Raw genomic sequence first — 18,471 nt, 5'->3', positions numbered from 1 at the left:
GTCAAAAGAAAAGTTTTTAAAGTCTGATAGCGAAAGTCATGTTATATAAAAAATTAAATATTTTTTAATGGGATCGATGTACTAATTAATCACATTAAATAATAAAACAATTAAATAATTAAATAATAAAATAATCGACAGTTCATGACTAAAATATGACATCAAAATAATGTTATATCAAAATGTCAGTAAATCAGTCATGTAATAAATCAGTCATTTTGACGACATATGACCAAACGGGACCAGCTTGGAATGCCAAATGACGTGTAATTGTTACTTGCGTAGAATCTTCTCGACTTTTCAATTCGTTAAAAAAACTAAACCGCTTACATTAAGCTATCTTTCGTCTTTTCTGGCGTAAAAGAAATGTTTATTATAAACATTCATCAAAATTAAGTCAACCGTCGAAAAAATAAGCGCAGCGCACGGGCATGCGCGCCAAAACGTCACGATGAGTTAAATCGTCGTCTACAATCGCAGTAGGATTAATGGATTAAAGCAGTATGTCAAAAAATTGACCAATCACAATCGAGTAATCTCTAAATGTTTGACTGTGATTGGTCAATTCCTTAGGGCCAGGGCGAAAACCTTATTAAAGTTCTCTCGAGACCCTTAATAAGGCGAAAACCTTATCAAGGTTCTCCCGAGACCCTTAATAAGGCGAAAACATTATTAAGATTCTCCCGAGACCCTTAATAAAGCGAAAACCTTATTAAGGTTTTCCCGAGACCCTTAAAAATGCGAAAACCCTATTAAGGTTCTCCCGAGACCCATAATAAGGCGAAAACCTTATTAAGGTTCTCCCGAGGTCCGCAATAAGGCGAAAACATTATTAAGGTTCTCCCGAGACCTGTAATAAGGCGGAAACCTTATTAAGGTTCTCCCGAGACCCGTAATAAGTCGAAAACCTTATTAAAGTTCTCCCGAGACCCGTGATAAGGCGATAATCTTATTAAGGTTCTCCGGAGACCCGTAATAAGGCAAAAACCTTATTAAGGTTCTCCCGAGACTTTTAATAAGGCGAAAACCTTATTAAGGGTCTCGGGAGAACCTTAATAATGTTTTCGCTTCATTAAGGATCTCGGGAGAACCTTAACAAAGATCTCGCTTTATTAAGGGTTTCGAGAGAACCTTAATAAGGTTTTCGCTTTATTAAGGGTCTCGGGAGAACCTTAATAAGGTTTTCGCCTTATTACGTGTCTCAGGAGAACCTTAATAAGGTTTTCGATTTATTAAGGGTCACGAGAGAACCTTAATAAGGTTTTCGCCTTATTTCGTGTCTCAGGAGAACCTTAAGAAGGTTTTCGCTTTATTAAGGGTCTCGGGAGAACCTTAATAAGGTTTTCGCTTTATTAATGGTCTCGGGAGAACCTTAATAAGGTTTTCGCTTTATTAAGGGTCTCGGGAGAACCTTAATAAGGTTTTCGCTTTATTAAGGGTCTCGGGAGAACCTTAATAAAATTTTCGCTTTATTAAGGGTCTCGGGAGAACCTTAATAAGGTTTTCGCCTTATTACGTGTCTCAGGAGAATCTTAATAAGGTTTTCGCTTTATTAAGGGTCTCGGGAGAACCTTAATAAGGTTTTCGCTTTAAAAAGGGTCTCGGGAGAACCTTAATAAGGTTTTCGCATTATTAATGGTCTCGGGAGAACCTTAATAAGGTTTTCGCTTTATTAAGGGTCTCGGGAGAACCTTAATAAGGTTTTCGCTTTATTAAGGGTCTCGGGAGAACCTTAATAAGATTTTCGCTTTATTAAGGGTCTCGGGAGAACCTTAATAAGGTTTTCGCCTTATTACGGATCTCGGGAGAACCTCAATAAGGTTTTCGCTTTATTAATGGTCTCGGGAGAACCTTAATAAGGTTTTCGCCTTATTAAGGTTCTCCCGAGACTCGTAATAAGGCGAAAACCTTATTAAGGTTCTCCCGAGACCCGTAAGAAGGCGGAAACCTCAATAAGGTTCTCTCGAGACCCTCAACAAGGCGAAAACCTTATTAAGGTTCTCCCGAGACCCATAATAAGGCGAAAACCTTATTAAGGTTCTCCCGAGGTCCGCAATAAAGCGAAAACATTATTAAGGTTCTCCCGAGACCCGTAATAAGGCGGAAACCTTATTAAGGGTCTCCCGAGACCCGTAATGAGTCGAAAACCTTATTAAAGTTCTCCCGAGACTCGTGATAATGCGAAAACATTATTAAGGTTCTCCCGGAACCCGCAATAAGGCGAAAACCTTATTAAGGTTCTCCCGGGACCCGTAATAAGGCGAAAACCTTATTAAGATTCTCCCGGACCCGTAATAATGCGAGAACCTTATTAAGGTTCTCCCGGAACCCGCAATAAGGCGAAAACTATATTAAGGTTCTCCCGGGACCGTAACAAAGCGAAAACCTTATTAAGGTTCTCCCGGGACCTGTAATAAGGCGAAAACCTTATTAAGGTTCTCCCGGGACCTGTAATAAGGCGAAAACCTTATTAAGGTTCTCCCGGACCCGTAATAATGCGAAAACCTTATTAAGGTTCTTCCGGAACCCGCAATAAGTCGAAAACCTTATTAAGGTTCTCCCGGGACTCGTAATAAGGCGAAATCCTTAATAAGGGTCTCGGGAGATCCTTAATAATGCAAAAATCTTACTAAGTGTTTCTGGAGAACCTTAATAAGGTTTTCGCTTTATTACGGGTCCCGGGAGAATCTTAATAAGGTTTTCGCTTTATTACGGCTCCCGGGAGTACCTCGATAAGGTTTTCGCCTTATTACGGTTCCCGGGAGAACCTTAATAATGTTTTCGCCTTATTACGGTTCACGGGAGAACCTTAATAAGGTTTTCGCCTTATTACGGTTCCCGGGAGAACCTTAATAAGGTTTTCGCCTTATTACGGTTCCCGGGAGAACCTTAATAAGGTTTCCGCCTTATTACGGTTCCAGGGAGAACCTTAATAAGGTTTTCGCCTTATTACGGTTCCCGGGAGAACCTTAATATGGTTTTCGCCTTATTACGGTTACCGGGAGAACCTTAATAAGGTTTTCGCCTTATTACGGTTCCCGGGAAAACGTTAATAAGGTTTTCGCCTAACTACGGATCCCGGGAGAACCTTAATAAGATTTTCGCCGTATTACGAGTTCCGGGAGAAATTTAATAAGCTGTTCGCCTTATTACGGGTCCCGGGAAAAACTTAATAAGCTTTTCGCCTTATTATGGGTCCGGGAAAACCTTAATAAGGTTTTCGCCTTATTAAGAGTCTAGAGAGAACCTTAATGAGGTTTTCGCCTTATTAAGGATCTCGGGAGAACCTTAATAAGGTTTTCGCCTTAATAACGGTCTCGGGAGAACCTTTATAAGGTTTTCGCCTTATTAATGGTCTCGGGACAACCTTAATAAGGTTTTCGCCTTATTAAAGTTCTCCCGGGACCCGTAATAAGGCGGAAATCTTACTAAGATTCTCCCGGGACCCGTAATAAGGCGAAAACTTTATTAAGGTTCTCCCGGGACCCGTAATAAGGCGAAAACCTTATTAAGGTTCTCCCGGGACCCGTAATAAGGCGAAAACTTTATTAAGGTTCTCCCAAGACCGTAACAAAGCGAAAACCTTATTAAGGTTCTCCCGGGATCCGTAACAAAGCGAAAACCTTATTAAGGTTCTCCCGGGTTCCGTATGAAGGCGAAAACCTTATTAAGGTTCTCCCGGGACCCGTAATAAGGCGAAAACCTTATTAAGGTTCTCCCGGGACCCGTAATAAGGCGAAAACTTTATTAAGGGTCTCCCGGGACCGTAACAAAGCGAAAACCTTATTAAGGTTCTCCCGGGATACGTAACAAGGCGAAAACATTATTAAGGTTCTCCCGGGACCCGTAAGAAGGCGAAAACCTTATTAAGGTTCTCCCGGGACCCGTAATAAGGCGAAAACTTTATTAAGGTTCTCCCGGGACCCGTAACAAAGCGAAAACCTTATTAAGATTCTCCCGGGACCCGTAATAAGGCGACAACCTTATTAAGGTTCTCCCGGGACCCGTAATAAGTCGACAACCTTATTAAGGTTCTCCCGTCATCGCTGATAACGCGAAAACGTTATTAAGGTTCTACCGTGATCGCTTATAACGCGAAAACGTTATTAAGGTTCTCCCGTGATCGCACATAACGCGAAAACGTTATTAACGTTCTCCCGTGATCGCTAATAACGCGAAAACGTTATTAACGTTCTCCCGTGATCACTAGGAACGCAAAAACGTTAATTAAGGTTCTCCCGTAATCGTTAATAAGGCGAGAACGTTATTAAGGTTCACCCGTGATCGCTAATAAGGCGAAAACGTTATTATGGTTCTCCCGTGATCGCTAACAAGGCGAAAACGTAATTATGGTTCTAGCGTAATCGCTAATAAGGCGAAAACGTTATTAAGGTTCTCCCGTGGTCGTTAATAAGGCGAAAACGTTATTAACGTTCTCACGTGATCGCTAATAACGCGAAAACGTTATTAACGTTCTCCACTGATCGCTAATAACGCGAAAATGTTATTAACGTTCTCCCGTGATCGCTAATAACTCGAAAACGTTATTTACGTTCTCCCGTGATTGCTAACAACGCGAAAACTTTATTAAGGTTCACCCATGATCCCTAATAACGCGAAAACGTTATTAATGTCCTGCCGTGAACGCTAATAACGCGAAACCGTTATTAACGTTCTCCGGTGATCGCTAGGAACGCGAAAACGTTATTAAGGTTCTCCCGTGATCGCTAACAACGCGAAAACTTTATTAAGGTTCACCCATGATCCCTAATAACGCGAAAACGTTATTAACGTTCTCCCTTGATCGCTAATAACGCGAAAACGTTATTAAGGTTCTCCCGTGACCGCTAATAAAGCGAAAAAGTTATTAAGGTTCTCCCGTGATGGATAATAAGGTGAAAGCGATATGAAGGTTCTCACGTGATCGCAAATAACGCGAAAACGTTATTAAGGTTCTCCCGTGATGGATAATAAGGCGAAAACGTTATTAAGGTTCTCCCGTGATCGCTAATAAGGCGAAAACGTTATTAAGGTTCTCCCGTAATTGCTAATAAGGCGAAAACGTTATTAAAGTTCTCCCGCGATCGCTTATAACGCGAAAACTTTATCAAGATTCTCCCGTGATCCCTAATAACGCGAAAACGTTATTAACGTTCAAACATGTTCACCAATAAAGCAAAAACGTTATTAACGTTTTCCCGTGATCGCTAATAACGCGAAAACGTTATTAACGTTCTCCCATGATCGCTAATAACGCAAAAACGTTATTAACGTTCTTCCGTGATCGCCAATAATGCGAAAACGTTATTAAGGTTCTCCATTGATCGCTAAATAGGCGAAAACGTTATTATCGTTCTCCGGTGATCGGTAATAAAGCGAAAACGTTATTAACGTTCTCCCGTGATCGCTAATAACGCGAAAACATTATTAAGTTTCTCCCGTGATCGTTAGTAATGCGAAAACATTATTAACGTTCTCCCATGATCGCTAATAACGCGAAAACGTTATTAAGATTCTCCCGTGATCGCCAATAACGCGAAAAAATTATTAACGTTCTCCCGTGATCGCTAATAACGCGAAAATGTTATTAAGGATCTCCCGTGATCGCTAATAAGGCGAAAACGTTATTAACGTCCTGCCGTGATCGCTAATAACGCGAAAACGTTATAAACGTTCTCTCGTGATCGCTAATAACTCGAAAACGTTATTAACTTTCTCCCGTGATCGCTATTAACGCGAAAACGTTATTAAGGTTCTCCCGTGACCGCTAATAACGCGAAAACTTTATTAAGGTTCTCCCGTGATCGCCAATAACGCGAAAACATTATTAACGTTCTCCCGTGATTGCTAATAACGCGGAAACGTTATTAAGGATTTCCCGTGATCGCTAATAATGCGAAAAAGTTATTATCGTTCTCCCGTGGTCGTTAATAACGAGAAAACGTTATTAATGTTCTCCCGTGATCGCTAATAACGCGAAAACGTTATTAACTTTCTCCCGTGATCGCTAATAACGCGAAAACGTTATTAAGGTTCTCCCGTGACCGCTAATAACGCGAAAACTTTATTAAGGTTCTCCCGTGATCGCCAATAACGCGAAAACATTATTAACGTTCTCCCGTGATCGCTAATAACGCGGAAACGTTATTAAGGATTTCCCGTGATCGCTAATAATGCGAAAAAGATATTATCGTTCTCCCGTGATCATTAATAATGAGAAAACGTTATTAACGTTTTCCCGTAATCGCTAATAACGCGAAAAAAGTTATTAACGTACTCCCGTGATCGCTAATAACGCGAAAACGTTATTAACGTTCTCCAGTGATCGCTAATAACGCGGAAACATTATAAAGGTTCTCCCGTGATCGTTAATAACGCGGAAACGTTATTAACGTTCTCCCGTGATTGCTAATAACGCGAAAACGTTATTAAAGTACTCCCGTGATCGCTAATATTGCGAAATCGTTATTAAGGTACTCCTGTGATCGCCAATAACGCGAAAATGTTATTAACGTTCTCCCTTGATGGCTAATAGCGCGAAAACTTTATTAATGTTCTTCCGTGATCGTTAATACGCGAAAACATTATTAAGGTTCTCCCGTGATCGCCAATAACGCGAAAACGTTATTAACGTTCTCCCGTGATCGCTGATAACGCGAATACGTTATTAACGTTCTCCCGTGATCGCTAATACCGCGAAAACGTTATTAAGGTTCTCCCGTGATCGTTAATAACGCGAACTTCGGGTCCTTAAAGACCTTCGCGGCGGAGTCGCGAAGGATTCTTCGTGAAGGTCTTTGAGGACCCTTCGTGTCTTCGAGCATGCGTGATATCCTTCACACTTCAACGGGAGTTATCACGCATGCGCGACAGTCTTCGCACGTGATTGGGAACCTTCGCGCGTGCGCGGCAGCCATCCCGCGTGATTGAGAGTCTTCCCGCGTTCGCGGTAACCTACTCACCTGATTGAGAGTCTACGCGCGTGCGCGGCAATCTTTGCACGCGAATGGGAGTCTTCTCGTATGCGCAGCAGGCTTCGCACGTGATTGGGAGTATTCTCGCATGCGTGGCAGTCTTCGCCCGTGATTGGGAGTCTTCGCGCATGCGTGATAGCCTTCGCGCCTCACTGGGAGTCTTCTCGCATGCCCGGCAGGCTTCGAACGTGATTGGGAGTATTCTCGCATGCGCGGCAGTCTTCGCGCGTCATTGGGAGTCTTCTCGCATGCGCGGCAGCTTCCGTGCGTCATTGCTAGCCTTCGCGCATACGTGATATCCTTCGCGCGTCACTGCGAGTCTTCTCGCATGCGCGGCAGTCTTCGCACGTGATTGGGAGTCTTCTCGCATGCGCGGCAGTCATCGCATGTAATTGGGAGTCTTCTCGCATGCGCGGCAGTCTTCGCACGTGATTGGGAGGTTTGTCGCATGCGCGGCAGCCTTAGTACGAGATTGGGAGTCTTCGCGCTTGCGTGGCAGCTGTCACGCGTCATTGGGAGTCTTCTCGCATGCGCGGCAGTCTTCGCACGTGATTGGGAGTCTTCGCGCATACGTGATAGCCTTCGCGCGTTATTGGGAGTCTTCTCCCATGCGCGGCAGTCTTCGCACGTGATTGGGAGTCTTCGCGCATACGTGATAGCCATCGCGCGTCATTGGGAGTTTTCTCGCATGCGCGGCAGTCTTCGCACGTGATTGGGAGTCTTCGCGCATACGTGATAGCCTTCGCGCGTTATTGGGAGTCTTCTCGCATGCGCGGCAGTCTTCGCACGTGATAGGGAGGCTTGTCGCAAGCACGGCAGTCTTCGCACATGATTGGGAGTCTCCGCGCATGCGTGATAGCCTTCCCGCGTCATTGGAAGACTACTCGCACGCACGACAATTTTCGCACATGATTGTGTGCCTTCGCGCGTGTTTGGCAGCCTACGCACGCGATTGGGAGTCTTCGCGCATGCGTGATAGCTTTCGCGCGTCATTAGGTGCCTTCCGCATGCGCCGCAGTCTTCGCACCTGATTGGAATTCTACGCTTATGCGCGGCTGTCTTCGCACGTGATTGGGAGTCTTCGCGCATGCGTGATACTCTTCGCGCGTCATAGGAAGACTTCTCACATGCGCGGCAGTCGTCGCAAGTGATTGGGAGTCTTTGCTCGTGCGCGCCAGCCTTCTCACGTGGATTGGTCAGGATTGGTCAGGATTGGTCAGGATTGGTCAGGATTGGTCAGGATTGGTCAGGATTGGTCAGGATTGGTCAGGATTGGTCAGGATTGGTCAGGATTGGTCAGGATTGGTCAGGATTGGTCAGGATTGGTCAGGATTGGTCAGGATTGGTCAGGATTGGTCAGGATTGGTCAGGATTGGTCAGGATTGGTCAGGATTGGTCAGGATTGGTCAGGATTGGTCAGGATGGTCAGGATTGGTCAGGATTGGTCAGGAGGTCAGGATTGGTCAGGATTGGTCAGGATTGGTCAGGATTGGTCAGGATTGGTCAGGATTGGTCAGGATTGGTGGGGTCAGGATGGTCAGGATTGGTCGGGGTCAGGATTGGTCAGGATTGGTCAGGATTGGTCAGGATTGGTCAGGATTGGTCAGGATTGGTCAGGATTGGTCAGGATTGGTCAGGATTGGTCAGGATTGGTCAGGATTGGTCAGGATTGGTCAGGATTGGTCAGGATTGGTCAGGATTGGTCAGGATTGGTCAGGATTGGTCAGGATTGGTCAGGATTGGTCAGGATTGGTCAGGATTGGTCAGGATTGGTCAGGATTGGTCAGGATTGGTCAGGATTGGTCAGGATTGGTCAGGATTGGTCAGGATTGGTCAGGATTGGTCAGGATTGGTCAGGATTGGTCAGGATTGGTCAGGATTGGTCAGGATTGGTCAGGATTGGTCAGGATTGGTCAGGATTGGTCAGGATGGCAGGATTGGTAGGAGGTCAGGATTGGTCAGGATTGGTCAGGATTGGTCAGGATTGGTCAGGATTGGTCAGGATTGGTCAGGATTGGTCAGGATTGGTCAGGATTGGTCAGGATTGGGTCAGGATTGGTCAGGATTGGTCAGGATTGGTCAGGATTGGTCAGGATTGGTCAGGATTGGTCAGGATTGGTCAGGATTGGTCAGGATTGGTCAGGATTGGTCAGGATTGGTCAGGATTGGTCAGGATTGGTCAGGATTGGTCAGGATTGGTCAGGATTGGTCAGGATTGGTCAGGATTGGTCAGGATTGGTCAGGATTGGTCAGGATTGGTCAGGATTGGTCAGGATTGGTCAGGATTGGTCAGGATTGGTCAGGATTGGTCAGGATTGGTCAGGATTGGTCAGGATTGGTCAGGTTGGTCAGGATGGTGGGGTCAGGATTGGTCAGGATTGGTCAGGATTGGTCAGGATTGGTCAGGGATTGGTCAGGATTGGTCAGGATTGGTCAGGATTGGTCAGGATTGGTCAGGATTGGTCAGGATGGTGGGGTCAGGATTGGTCAGGATTGGGGGGTCAGGATTGGTCAGGATTGGTCAGGATTGGTCAGGATTGGTCAGGATTGGTCAGGATTGGTCAGGATTGGTCAGGATGGGGGGGGGGGGGGGGGTCAGGATTGGTCAGGATTGGTCAGGATTGGTCAGGATTGGTCAGGATTGGTCAGGATTGGTCAGGATTGGTCAGGATTGGTCAGGATTGGTCAGGATTGGTCAGGATTGGTCAGGATTGGTCAGGATTTTTGGTCAGGATTGGTCAGGATTGGTCAGGATTGGTGGATTTGGTCAGGATTGGTCAGGATTGGTCAGGATTAGGTCAGGATTGGTCAGGATTGGTCAGGATTGGTCAGGATTGGTCAGGATTGGTCAGGATTGGTCAGGATTGGTCAGGATTGGTCAGGATTGGTCAGGATTGGTCAGGATTGGTCAGGATTGGTCAGGATTGGTCAGGATTGGTCAGGATTGGTCAGGATTGGTCAGGATTGGTCAGGATTGGTCAGGATTGGTCAGGATTGGTCAGGATTGGTCAGGATTGGTCAGGATTGGTCAGGATTGGTCAGGATTGGTCAGGATTGGTCAGGATTGGTCAGGATTGGTCAGGATTGGTCGGAGGGGAGGTGGGGTCAGGATTGGTCAGGATTGGTCAGGATTGGTCAGGATTGGTCAGGATTGGTCAGGATTGGTCAGGAGGTAGGTGGTAGGTTAGGTTAGGTCAGGATTGGTTAGGTTAGGTTAGGTTAGGTTAGGTTAGGTTAGGTTAGGTTAGGTTAGGTTAGGTTAGGTTAGGTTAGGTTAGGTTAGGTTAGGTTAGGTTGAGAGTGAAATGAGACTATCTCCCACTAAATGTCGATTTAGTGAGGGAATTTTTGAAACCGAGTTTTTCTTGTGTTTTGAGACGTGGGGAGTCATATAAACCCACTTTTGAAAAAAGTGTTTTTTGGTGCATCATATATTATGTGGGTGGCACTGGGAGACGTTGTTAATATTAAATATTAACAATTTTCTGTGACTGAACTCTCCCGTCCCTAGTGACATCCACGTGGCAATATGAAAGTGCGTGCAGTGCTTTTAAGCGCTAAAAATATTGTGCTGAATGTGACAGCTTAGACCTGTTACGCGTAAAACTGTTAACTGACGCTTATATTTTTGTCTGAAAATCTTAGACGTTTTATAATCAGACTCATAAAGTATAAGTATCGCTATCTCGCTCTCTCCAATGGTAGGAGATCAGACGCGCATAGCGCATACAAACTAAGTTGTACAGTGTATAGTATATGTTGTGCAGTGCCTTCTGACATAATTGATCAACCGGCAAAAGATTAATTAATGCCGGTTTCTCTTTAACCGATAATTAAACATTTTATATATGAGTGCGCGTAGGTGCAGTTAACTATGACAGATGCGCGAAGTGTTCTTTTAATGAATACTGCGCAATGCGCGCGTGCTCAATTTTAGGTTGGTAATCCTGTGATCTGTGACGTATACTATACGTCACTGCGCAGAAACTGAATTGGACCCTGTGGCGCAATGCGCGCGTGCTGAAAACTGTTTTGGTAGCATTGAGTATTGTGATCTGTACTTGGTGCATGTTGTCTTGCACTACACACTTATATTAAATGATGCTTGGCATTGTCCCAGTACAGGAGAAGAATTATTGTTATAATGACTAATTAACATCTCTCCTAATGGAATATTATGTGATTTCAAATTTCGTTTGTGGATACAGCTCTTGGACTTTGCTACATAAACGTTCGAAGCTTTGTGTTTGGCTGAAGACCTTATTCGTTTGACTGCGTGATGAGACTTATGCAATTTCTCAAAATTTACTTATATACTGGTTGTAATTATATTTACGTAATTACATTGTGATGCACTTAATAATATTATTAGTGTTAAAAGGATTTAAACTTCAATGGGGTGTGTTGAGACGTTGACTTCCCATGCATTTGGATTCTAAATGCCTATGAGTGAGGACTTACTCCATACCCCCTTTATTATTGAAGATTATTAATTGAATTAAATTTAAATTAACTAAGTTTAGATTCTATTTGTTAATTAGTTTTAGTGGTCGATGTGGGTGTGCTGCTGTGTGATGTGTGGCGTATGTTTCATACGTTATAACATTGGAGACACAGTGACGACCTGCTCGCGTTACAATATCATAATAGTATCATAGTATCATTATAGAGAAAATAAAATCTTATGATTTTATCCTGTGTGAATTTGAGCTCTGAATTCTGTACCACGGAACTTATATTATTAATATACAATAAGTATACATGCGGAAATTATGTTGACAGTTCCCAGAGTATTTTATGCTCGCGTTATAATGTTTATACATTAATGTTGTTTATAATTTGTTATTAGTGGTATGTGGCATTACCTAATTAATGCTGTTTATTTTGTGAAGTACATTGAACTAATTACTTTCAGCGCAGGCTATATATTGCTGTGGATGACCTGTGTTGTACGACTTTCGCTATACACAGTTAAATAATATTTTGTTGGACCCGAAACCCTTTGACACCCACTGATTCTTACCTGCGAATATATCAATTTTGGTTGATCTATCAACTAATAAAACTTAACGTAGTCCTAATAATTATAATTAATAATTATAATTAATTATAATTAAAACTTATAAGATTTTATTTTGATTTTTGAATAATGAATTTTGAACTTTGAAATGCATAGTTTATATTTTAAATATAAATAAATGAGTGGGGATACAGATAAATTTACGCCTGTATCCGGATTTACTAGTATGAGTGCCGTATAAATACTTACTATTGATTTTACGTGATAGTATCTTACAAAGTTGTTTCGCAACTGTGAATATTCTATGAAGCACTATTCATTCTTTAACTTTCTAACTTACTCATAACTCGGACTATAAATTACTATAGAAGTTTTATGTCGTGTGATTTCCGATATACATAGTGATAACATTCCTGGGTGTTAAATATAATTTACTGATTTTCGCTTGTTGGATATATCAACTTTGAATGATCAATTAACGAATAAAATCTAAGGAAGTCTCAAAATTAAAATCTATCAGATCTCTCTTTGATCTCTGAACCTCGAATTCTGAATTCTGAATTTTAAAAGTCTAGATTTTAAATACAAATAAATGAGTGGAAAGCCAGATAAACTTTCCTTGTGACTATATCTACTTTTATAAGTGTAGTATACAGGAATTTAATACTGGTGTTTGCGATATTATTTATGTAAAGTTGTTTTGCAACCTGATATAACGTTGCTGTTATAAACTTGGGCTTGCACTTATATCTACTTATATATTAGTATCACACATAGAAGCTGATACTATACCAGTGTTGCGGTATTATCCTATAAGTGAACTAGCATGTGATCATGTCATCCTGAACATCTGGTTATGCTCCGCACGCTGTGACAAAATTATCATTCAAGCGTAAGTTCTACCTTTGGAACAGAGCCGTTTTTTAACGTGAGTATCTTGCGAAATACAATTGAACTAACTACTACTCATAACACTGGTTATAAAATTGCCATGGACGTGTAGTGTTGTGTGTTGATGTTATACATAACAACATTTTGGTTGTTCAATCTAATTATTGACTTTCTCCCTGCTGAATATATCAACTCTGGCTGATCAATCAAATGATAAAAGTTAATGAAGCTTATAGTAAAAATATAGAAATAATTTTGATCTTCACTCTAAACTTTGTATTTTGAATCTTGAATCACAAGAACCTACATCATAAAAATAAATATAAATAAAAGAGTAGAAATCCAGATAAACTTATACTTGTGCTTATATTTACTTATATATTAAATGTCGCAGATAAATTTACTTATTAGCGTTATACGGCATTGTTCTATAGTGTTGTTTTGTAAGTGAGGATTCTGTGAAGTGTAATTTTACTGTCTAATTATTCACAACTCAGACTCTAAACTGATACTGACATTACGTAGTGTTATTAGTGCTGTATATAGTGATAATATTGTTGCTATAATCTTATACCTGTGCTTATTTTTATTACAAACTATATATCGCATATAAAATCTGGTGTTATACTAGTATAATGCGGTATCATTATAAGTAATATGACGTGTTTTTACGACACACTGACATTGACTTTTCTTATACGCTGTGATAACCTTATCATCCACGTATAAGTCCTATATCTTAAACAGAGTCATTTTGTAACAGGAGTATTTTGCGAAGTATAATCGAACTATCTAATCACTCGCAACGCAGGTTATAAATTGCAATGGATGCTTCACGTTGTGTGATTTGCTTCTATACATACTGATAACATTCTGTTGCTAATTATAAGTATTTAATTTCCTTGTTGGATATATCAACTCAGGCTGATTAACTAGCCAATAAAATTCCACGAAGCTATTAAAATCAAACCTATAAGATCTTATTTTGAACTTTGAAATTTGAATCTTAATATATAAAATTCATGTTACTAACTTACTAATAAAACTCTACGAAGTTTTTAAAATTAAAATCTATAAGATTTTATCTTTATAAATAATAAATACACGAGTGAAATAATTTTGACAGTTTTTAGAACAGTTATGCTTGAGCTATATCTGCTTATATATTAAATGACATTTATAAAATTTATAACTCAACTAGTGCTATGTGAGACTATCTTATAAGTAATAAAATTGCTCTCATGTTATCTTGAACAATTGAATACATTTAACACGTAGCGATATAACTAATTACTCAAACGTAAGTTTTATCTCTTAGAATAGAGTTTGCAACGTGTGTATATTGAAATATAATTCAGCTATTTAATTACTCACAACGCAAGGCATAAATTGTTTTGGACATTCTAACCTGAATTGCGTATTTTGTCGCCATATATAGCGACACTACATTGCTGTTGTTTGATATAATTCTTCATCCTTGACTCTCGACTTGAAGCTGCTGGGTATATCAACTCATGTTGACTAATTAATAAATAAAATTCCATGGAGATCCTAAAAAGAAAATACTATAAGATTCTACTCTGAACTTTGAACTATAACAAACTTACATTATTAATGTATAAATATTGTGTGGTAATAATATTATTGTACTGCATTGCGCGAATGCTGCTACATACAGTGATATTACATTGTCATTATTAGACATAACTCTTATTTGTGTTTGTTTGATACATCAACATACGTTGATTAATTAACATATAAAACCTTACGAAGAGTATAAGAAAGAAATTTATAAGATCTCACTCTGAATTTTTAAAACACGAAATTCACATTATAAATTTGTAGTAAGTGAATGAGTGGTAATAATATTGGTAGATTTTGGATGAATTATATGCGCGTCTATATCTACTTGTATTAAACGTTGTATGTGAATTCGGTATTAAAACTGCTGTGCAACACTCCCTGCGAGCAACTTGACATGCTCTCATGTCTTCTTTGTACATTTGATTGTATTTACTACGATGCGATAGAGTTGTTATCCAAATGCAGGTCTTGCGTGTGGAGAAGTGAAGTAACCTCATGCAGTTATATAATGTGTGGTTAACCTACACAAGGGACTAAACGGTTTTGCGGCCCGCTTTCTGGTGCCTATTATAATAGAGAATAACTAATTAGTAAATTGAACATAATTCTTAAAATTAATAATGGATTTTAGTCATTCCTTTTACCGTGAGCCTGTATTTGTGTGACATAAGAATACTTATACAGTACTGGATGTGCAGCGACGTCTCCTTATGGCTTTTTGTGTGAGACATTGGTTATTAGCAATGTATTATAAACAGCAAACGGAATAGACATTGTTGACTGGCTTTTTGATTGAAGTGAGGTTAACCTATATAGGGGGCTATTGAGGTCTCTCGGTTCGCCTTTTACGGTGCCTAATACATAATAGGAAAATAATTGATTAGTCAGTTGAATATTATCCTTAATATTATTGATAAATCTTAGTTATTTGCTTACCGTGAGCTTATATATTTTATAAGATATTATGATAATACTTAGATGATAATGGATGCGTGGTAACTTCCCCCTGCGTCTTTTTCATGAGATATCGTCTATTTACGATGTATTATAAACCGTATTCTGTACAGATCGCTAATTGTCCCTGCAGTTGACTGCACTTTCGATAAATCGATCTACCGGCACGTTGTCTTAATAGATAGTTTAATCACCCCGATTCTCTCTTATACTTCTGTGCTCAGCCTCTGCAAACAGAAAAAGATGTAATTATCACAGAAACACTGACATTTAGATGTTAATTTTGTTAATATGCAACGCGCTCGCTATTGCTACGTGACCACGTTGTTTTGACAGGTGGCCTATAACTATATAAGCCTAGAGCGGAAAGTCACTAGATTGACCATTAAGCCGCGTTCGCATGATGTGTTCGTAAGACTAAGGTACATCTGAAATACACTAGGGTGATGTATAATGAATTCTTATCAGTAATAACATAGAACGATATGTGTTAAGATAGTAGTTAACTGTTTATTAGTTAAATTTTTAAGAATATTATAATTATTGCGAATATTGTTTATGGATGTTATAAACAGCCTTTATATAAGTAGTTTAAGTTAATTTTTCTTTTCTTTTCTTTTCTTATCCTTCTTTTGGACAAATAATACATATTACTTAGTTGTTACTCCACCATAAAGTTTTTGATAATAAATATTGGTTTTTGAGAGTAATTGTGATTATTAATACTAATTACGGATAAAAATTTATTAAAATGGCTGACTCTGTGAGAGGGTCTTCTACAGCGTAGAGAACAAATCCAGCTTCGTAAGAACATTTGGAGCTCACAGGCGTAATCGCCAATAAGAGTAAAGTTATATTCTGGGTACCATTGGTCCAAAGTTTAGTGGCTGCGCAGTAGAAGGGGGAACTTCTGGGAGGATGCGCACCAGGCGGGTTGGCATCCTTTTGACTTCCCCCACCCTGCCACAGTTTTGGTTTTTTGTTTGATCATAATTAAATATAAGCTGAATTATGGTACAATATTTATACTAAACATTGTGTATACATAGACACTATGTGTATTAATTAAGATTATGAAATTATTTAGTTTAGTTGCGACAATTGTTTGCTGTTTATAATTAGTTATAGTTATGTATGAGGTATAAAGTATAAGACATATTACTGTACTGATAGCTATGTTCAATGTTTGCGTACTCTTAGTATAATTATGGATAATTATTTTGATATTGAAGGTTATATACAAAACCTGATGCGACAGGGAACAACTCCTGACGAATTATTTAGCCGTATAACACGCACTCTTTATAGATTGGAGGATTTATTCTTGAATCGTAATTATGCTCATGTACGCCGTGTAATTCAAATTAACATGGCGCACTCTCGTATGCTATATGATCACTGTAAGATGATGTCATCGGCGCGCGAATATTTACTACGCAAGGTCGAAACTTTAATGATAAAAGAAAAAGAACTTAACCTTGAAATTAGCGTCTTAAGAAATGCTTCCACTGAGAAGGAAACTCGTAATTTATCGGGTATTTGTAGCGATTTAGGAGTGAATTCCCTAGTAAATAATGGTAGTGATTTGTTAGGCTATTTAGACCACGACTCCATCCTTCGTGGTATTAATGATTCGGAGCGCAAATTGAGCAAACTTAGCGAGGAGATTGCACAAAAAGAAAAGCTCCTGCTTGAAATCTCAACACAAATTGAAGACGCCTCTACAATCTTGCCTTACCAAGCTCCGCAGGGCATTAGGAGGGACTCGTCGTCTTCGGTTTTTCTGGATCCCGGCGAAATCAAGGATCCTTATGAGGTTGGACGGACCTTGAGTTCAAACGAATTCCGCCCTAGGGGAGGGGCCCCCCGAATAAAAACCCAATATAATTCTATGGATATGTCAGATAACGTAGATAAAACTTCCGAGGAGTTCGGAACCTCGGGCCGGCTCGGCGACGTGGTACCCGGCGTCGTCAGGTCGTCATCCTGCGAGGGGTACTCACACATGGGTGCAGCGGGCGTGTGTGAGGAAAATGCAACTGCTGCCGAAATTATAGAGAATATAGAGAACAATCCCTCACTAGACGAACGGGAAGAGGAACCTTCTGTCATCACACCTCTTGAAGCTGGAAAAGCTCATCCCGAAATACAGGAGGAAACCGTCTTATTGACTCCGGTGGGGGGGAAGAGAAAGGCCTCAGCTTCTCCGGAATCGAGAGATGGGGAAACAGAGGCATTGACACGTAGACCACACAAAGCTAGAGCTGTTCACAGCGAATCCCCTATGGTTGAAATGAAACAGGAGGGGACTAATATAATTGATCATATCAGTCTATGCTCCGACGAGACAAATTCTGGAGAACGCTCTTTCACAATTTCTGCTAGTAGGGAAAAAGAATTAATGCTTACTCGAAGTGCCATGAAAAAAAGTAAAGAAGAGACTTCTCCTAAATCTGATAAATTTAGGAAATTAATAGCTTCTAGAGAAAACAAACTAAGTAAAAATATAAATAAAGAGAAGGCAAACATGCCGTTTAAATCATCAATAATTGATAGTAGTTCGTCTAAAGATACAGATGAGGAAAATTTAACTGATTTAATGAATCGCTCTTGCGATACATATGAAGATGCAAAGAAATATAGGAAAAAGAGAATAGAATACAGAAAGGCAGAAGACCCTTCACTACAAGAAGATTCTACGGAAAATATAACCCTTTCATCTGAAGGAATGAAGTCAATTGAAGTAACGGACAAATCCAAATCAAGACATAAAAAGAGTAAGACGAATATCGCTCCTAGAAATACTGAAAATACTTCGGAAGAAGAAAATGGCAGTAGGATCTCACAAATATCTGAAGCTAAAAAGAAAACTAAAATTAAAAGCATGCGAGAAATGGATAAAACCCTCAAAAATCCAATTGCCACTCCTAGAGGTAAAAAGAAAATTCCCGAAATCATTAACAAAGATAAAGCAAAAATTGAAAGAGAATACTCCCGTGAAGAATGGCTCAAGCTGAGCAGTGTCGAGCTCGGTGAAGCCGGCCTTGC

Source organism: Camponotus floridanus, unplaced genomic scaffold (assembly GCF_003227725.1).
Source record: "Camponotus floridanus strain SB8 unplaced genomic scaffold, Cflo_v7.5 scaffold16, whole genome shotgun sequence".
NCBI classification, from domain to species: domain Eukaryota; kingdom Metazoa; phylum Arthropoda; class Insecta; order Hymenoptera; family Formicidae; genus Camponotus; species Camponotus floridanus.
Note: the sequence above shows the minus strand (reverse complement) of the source record.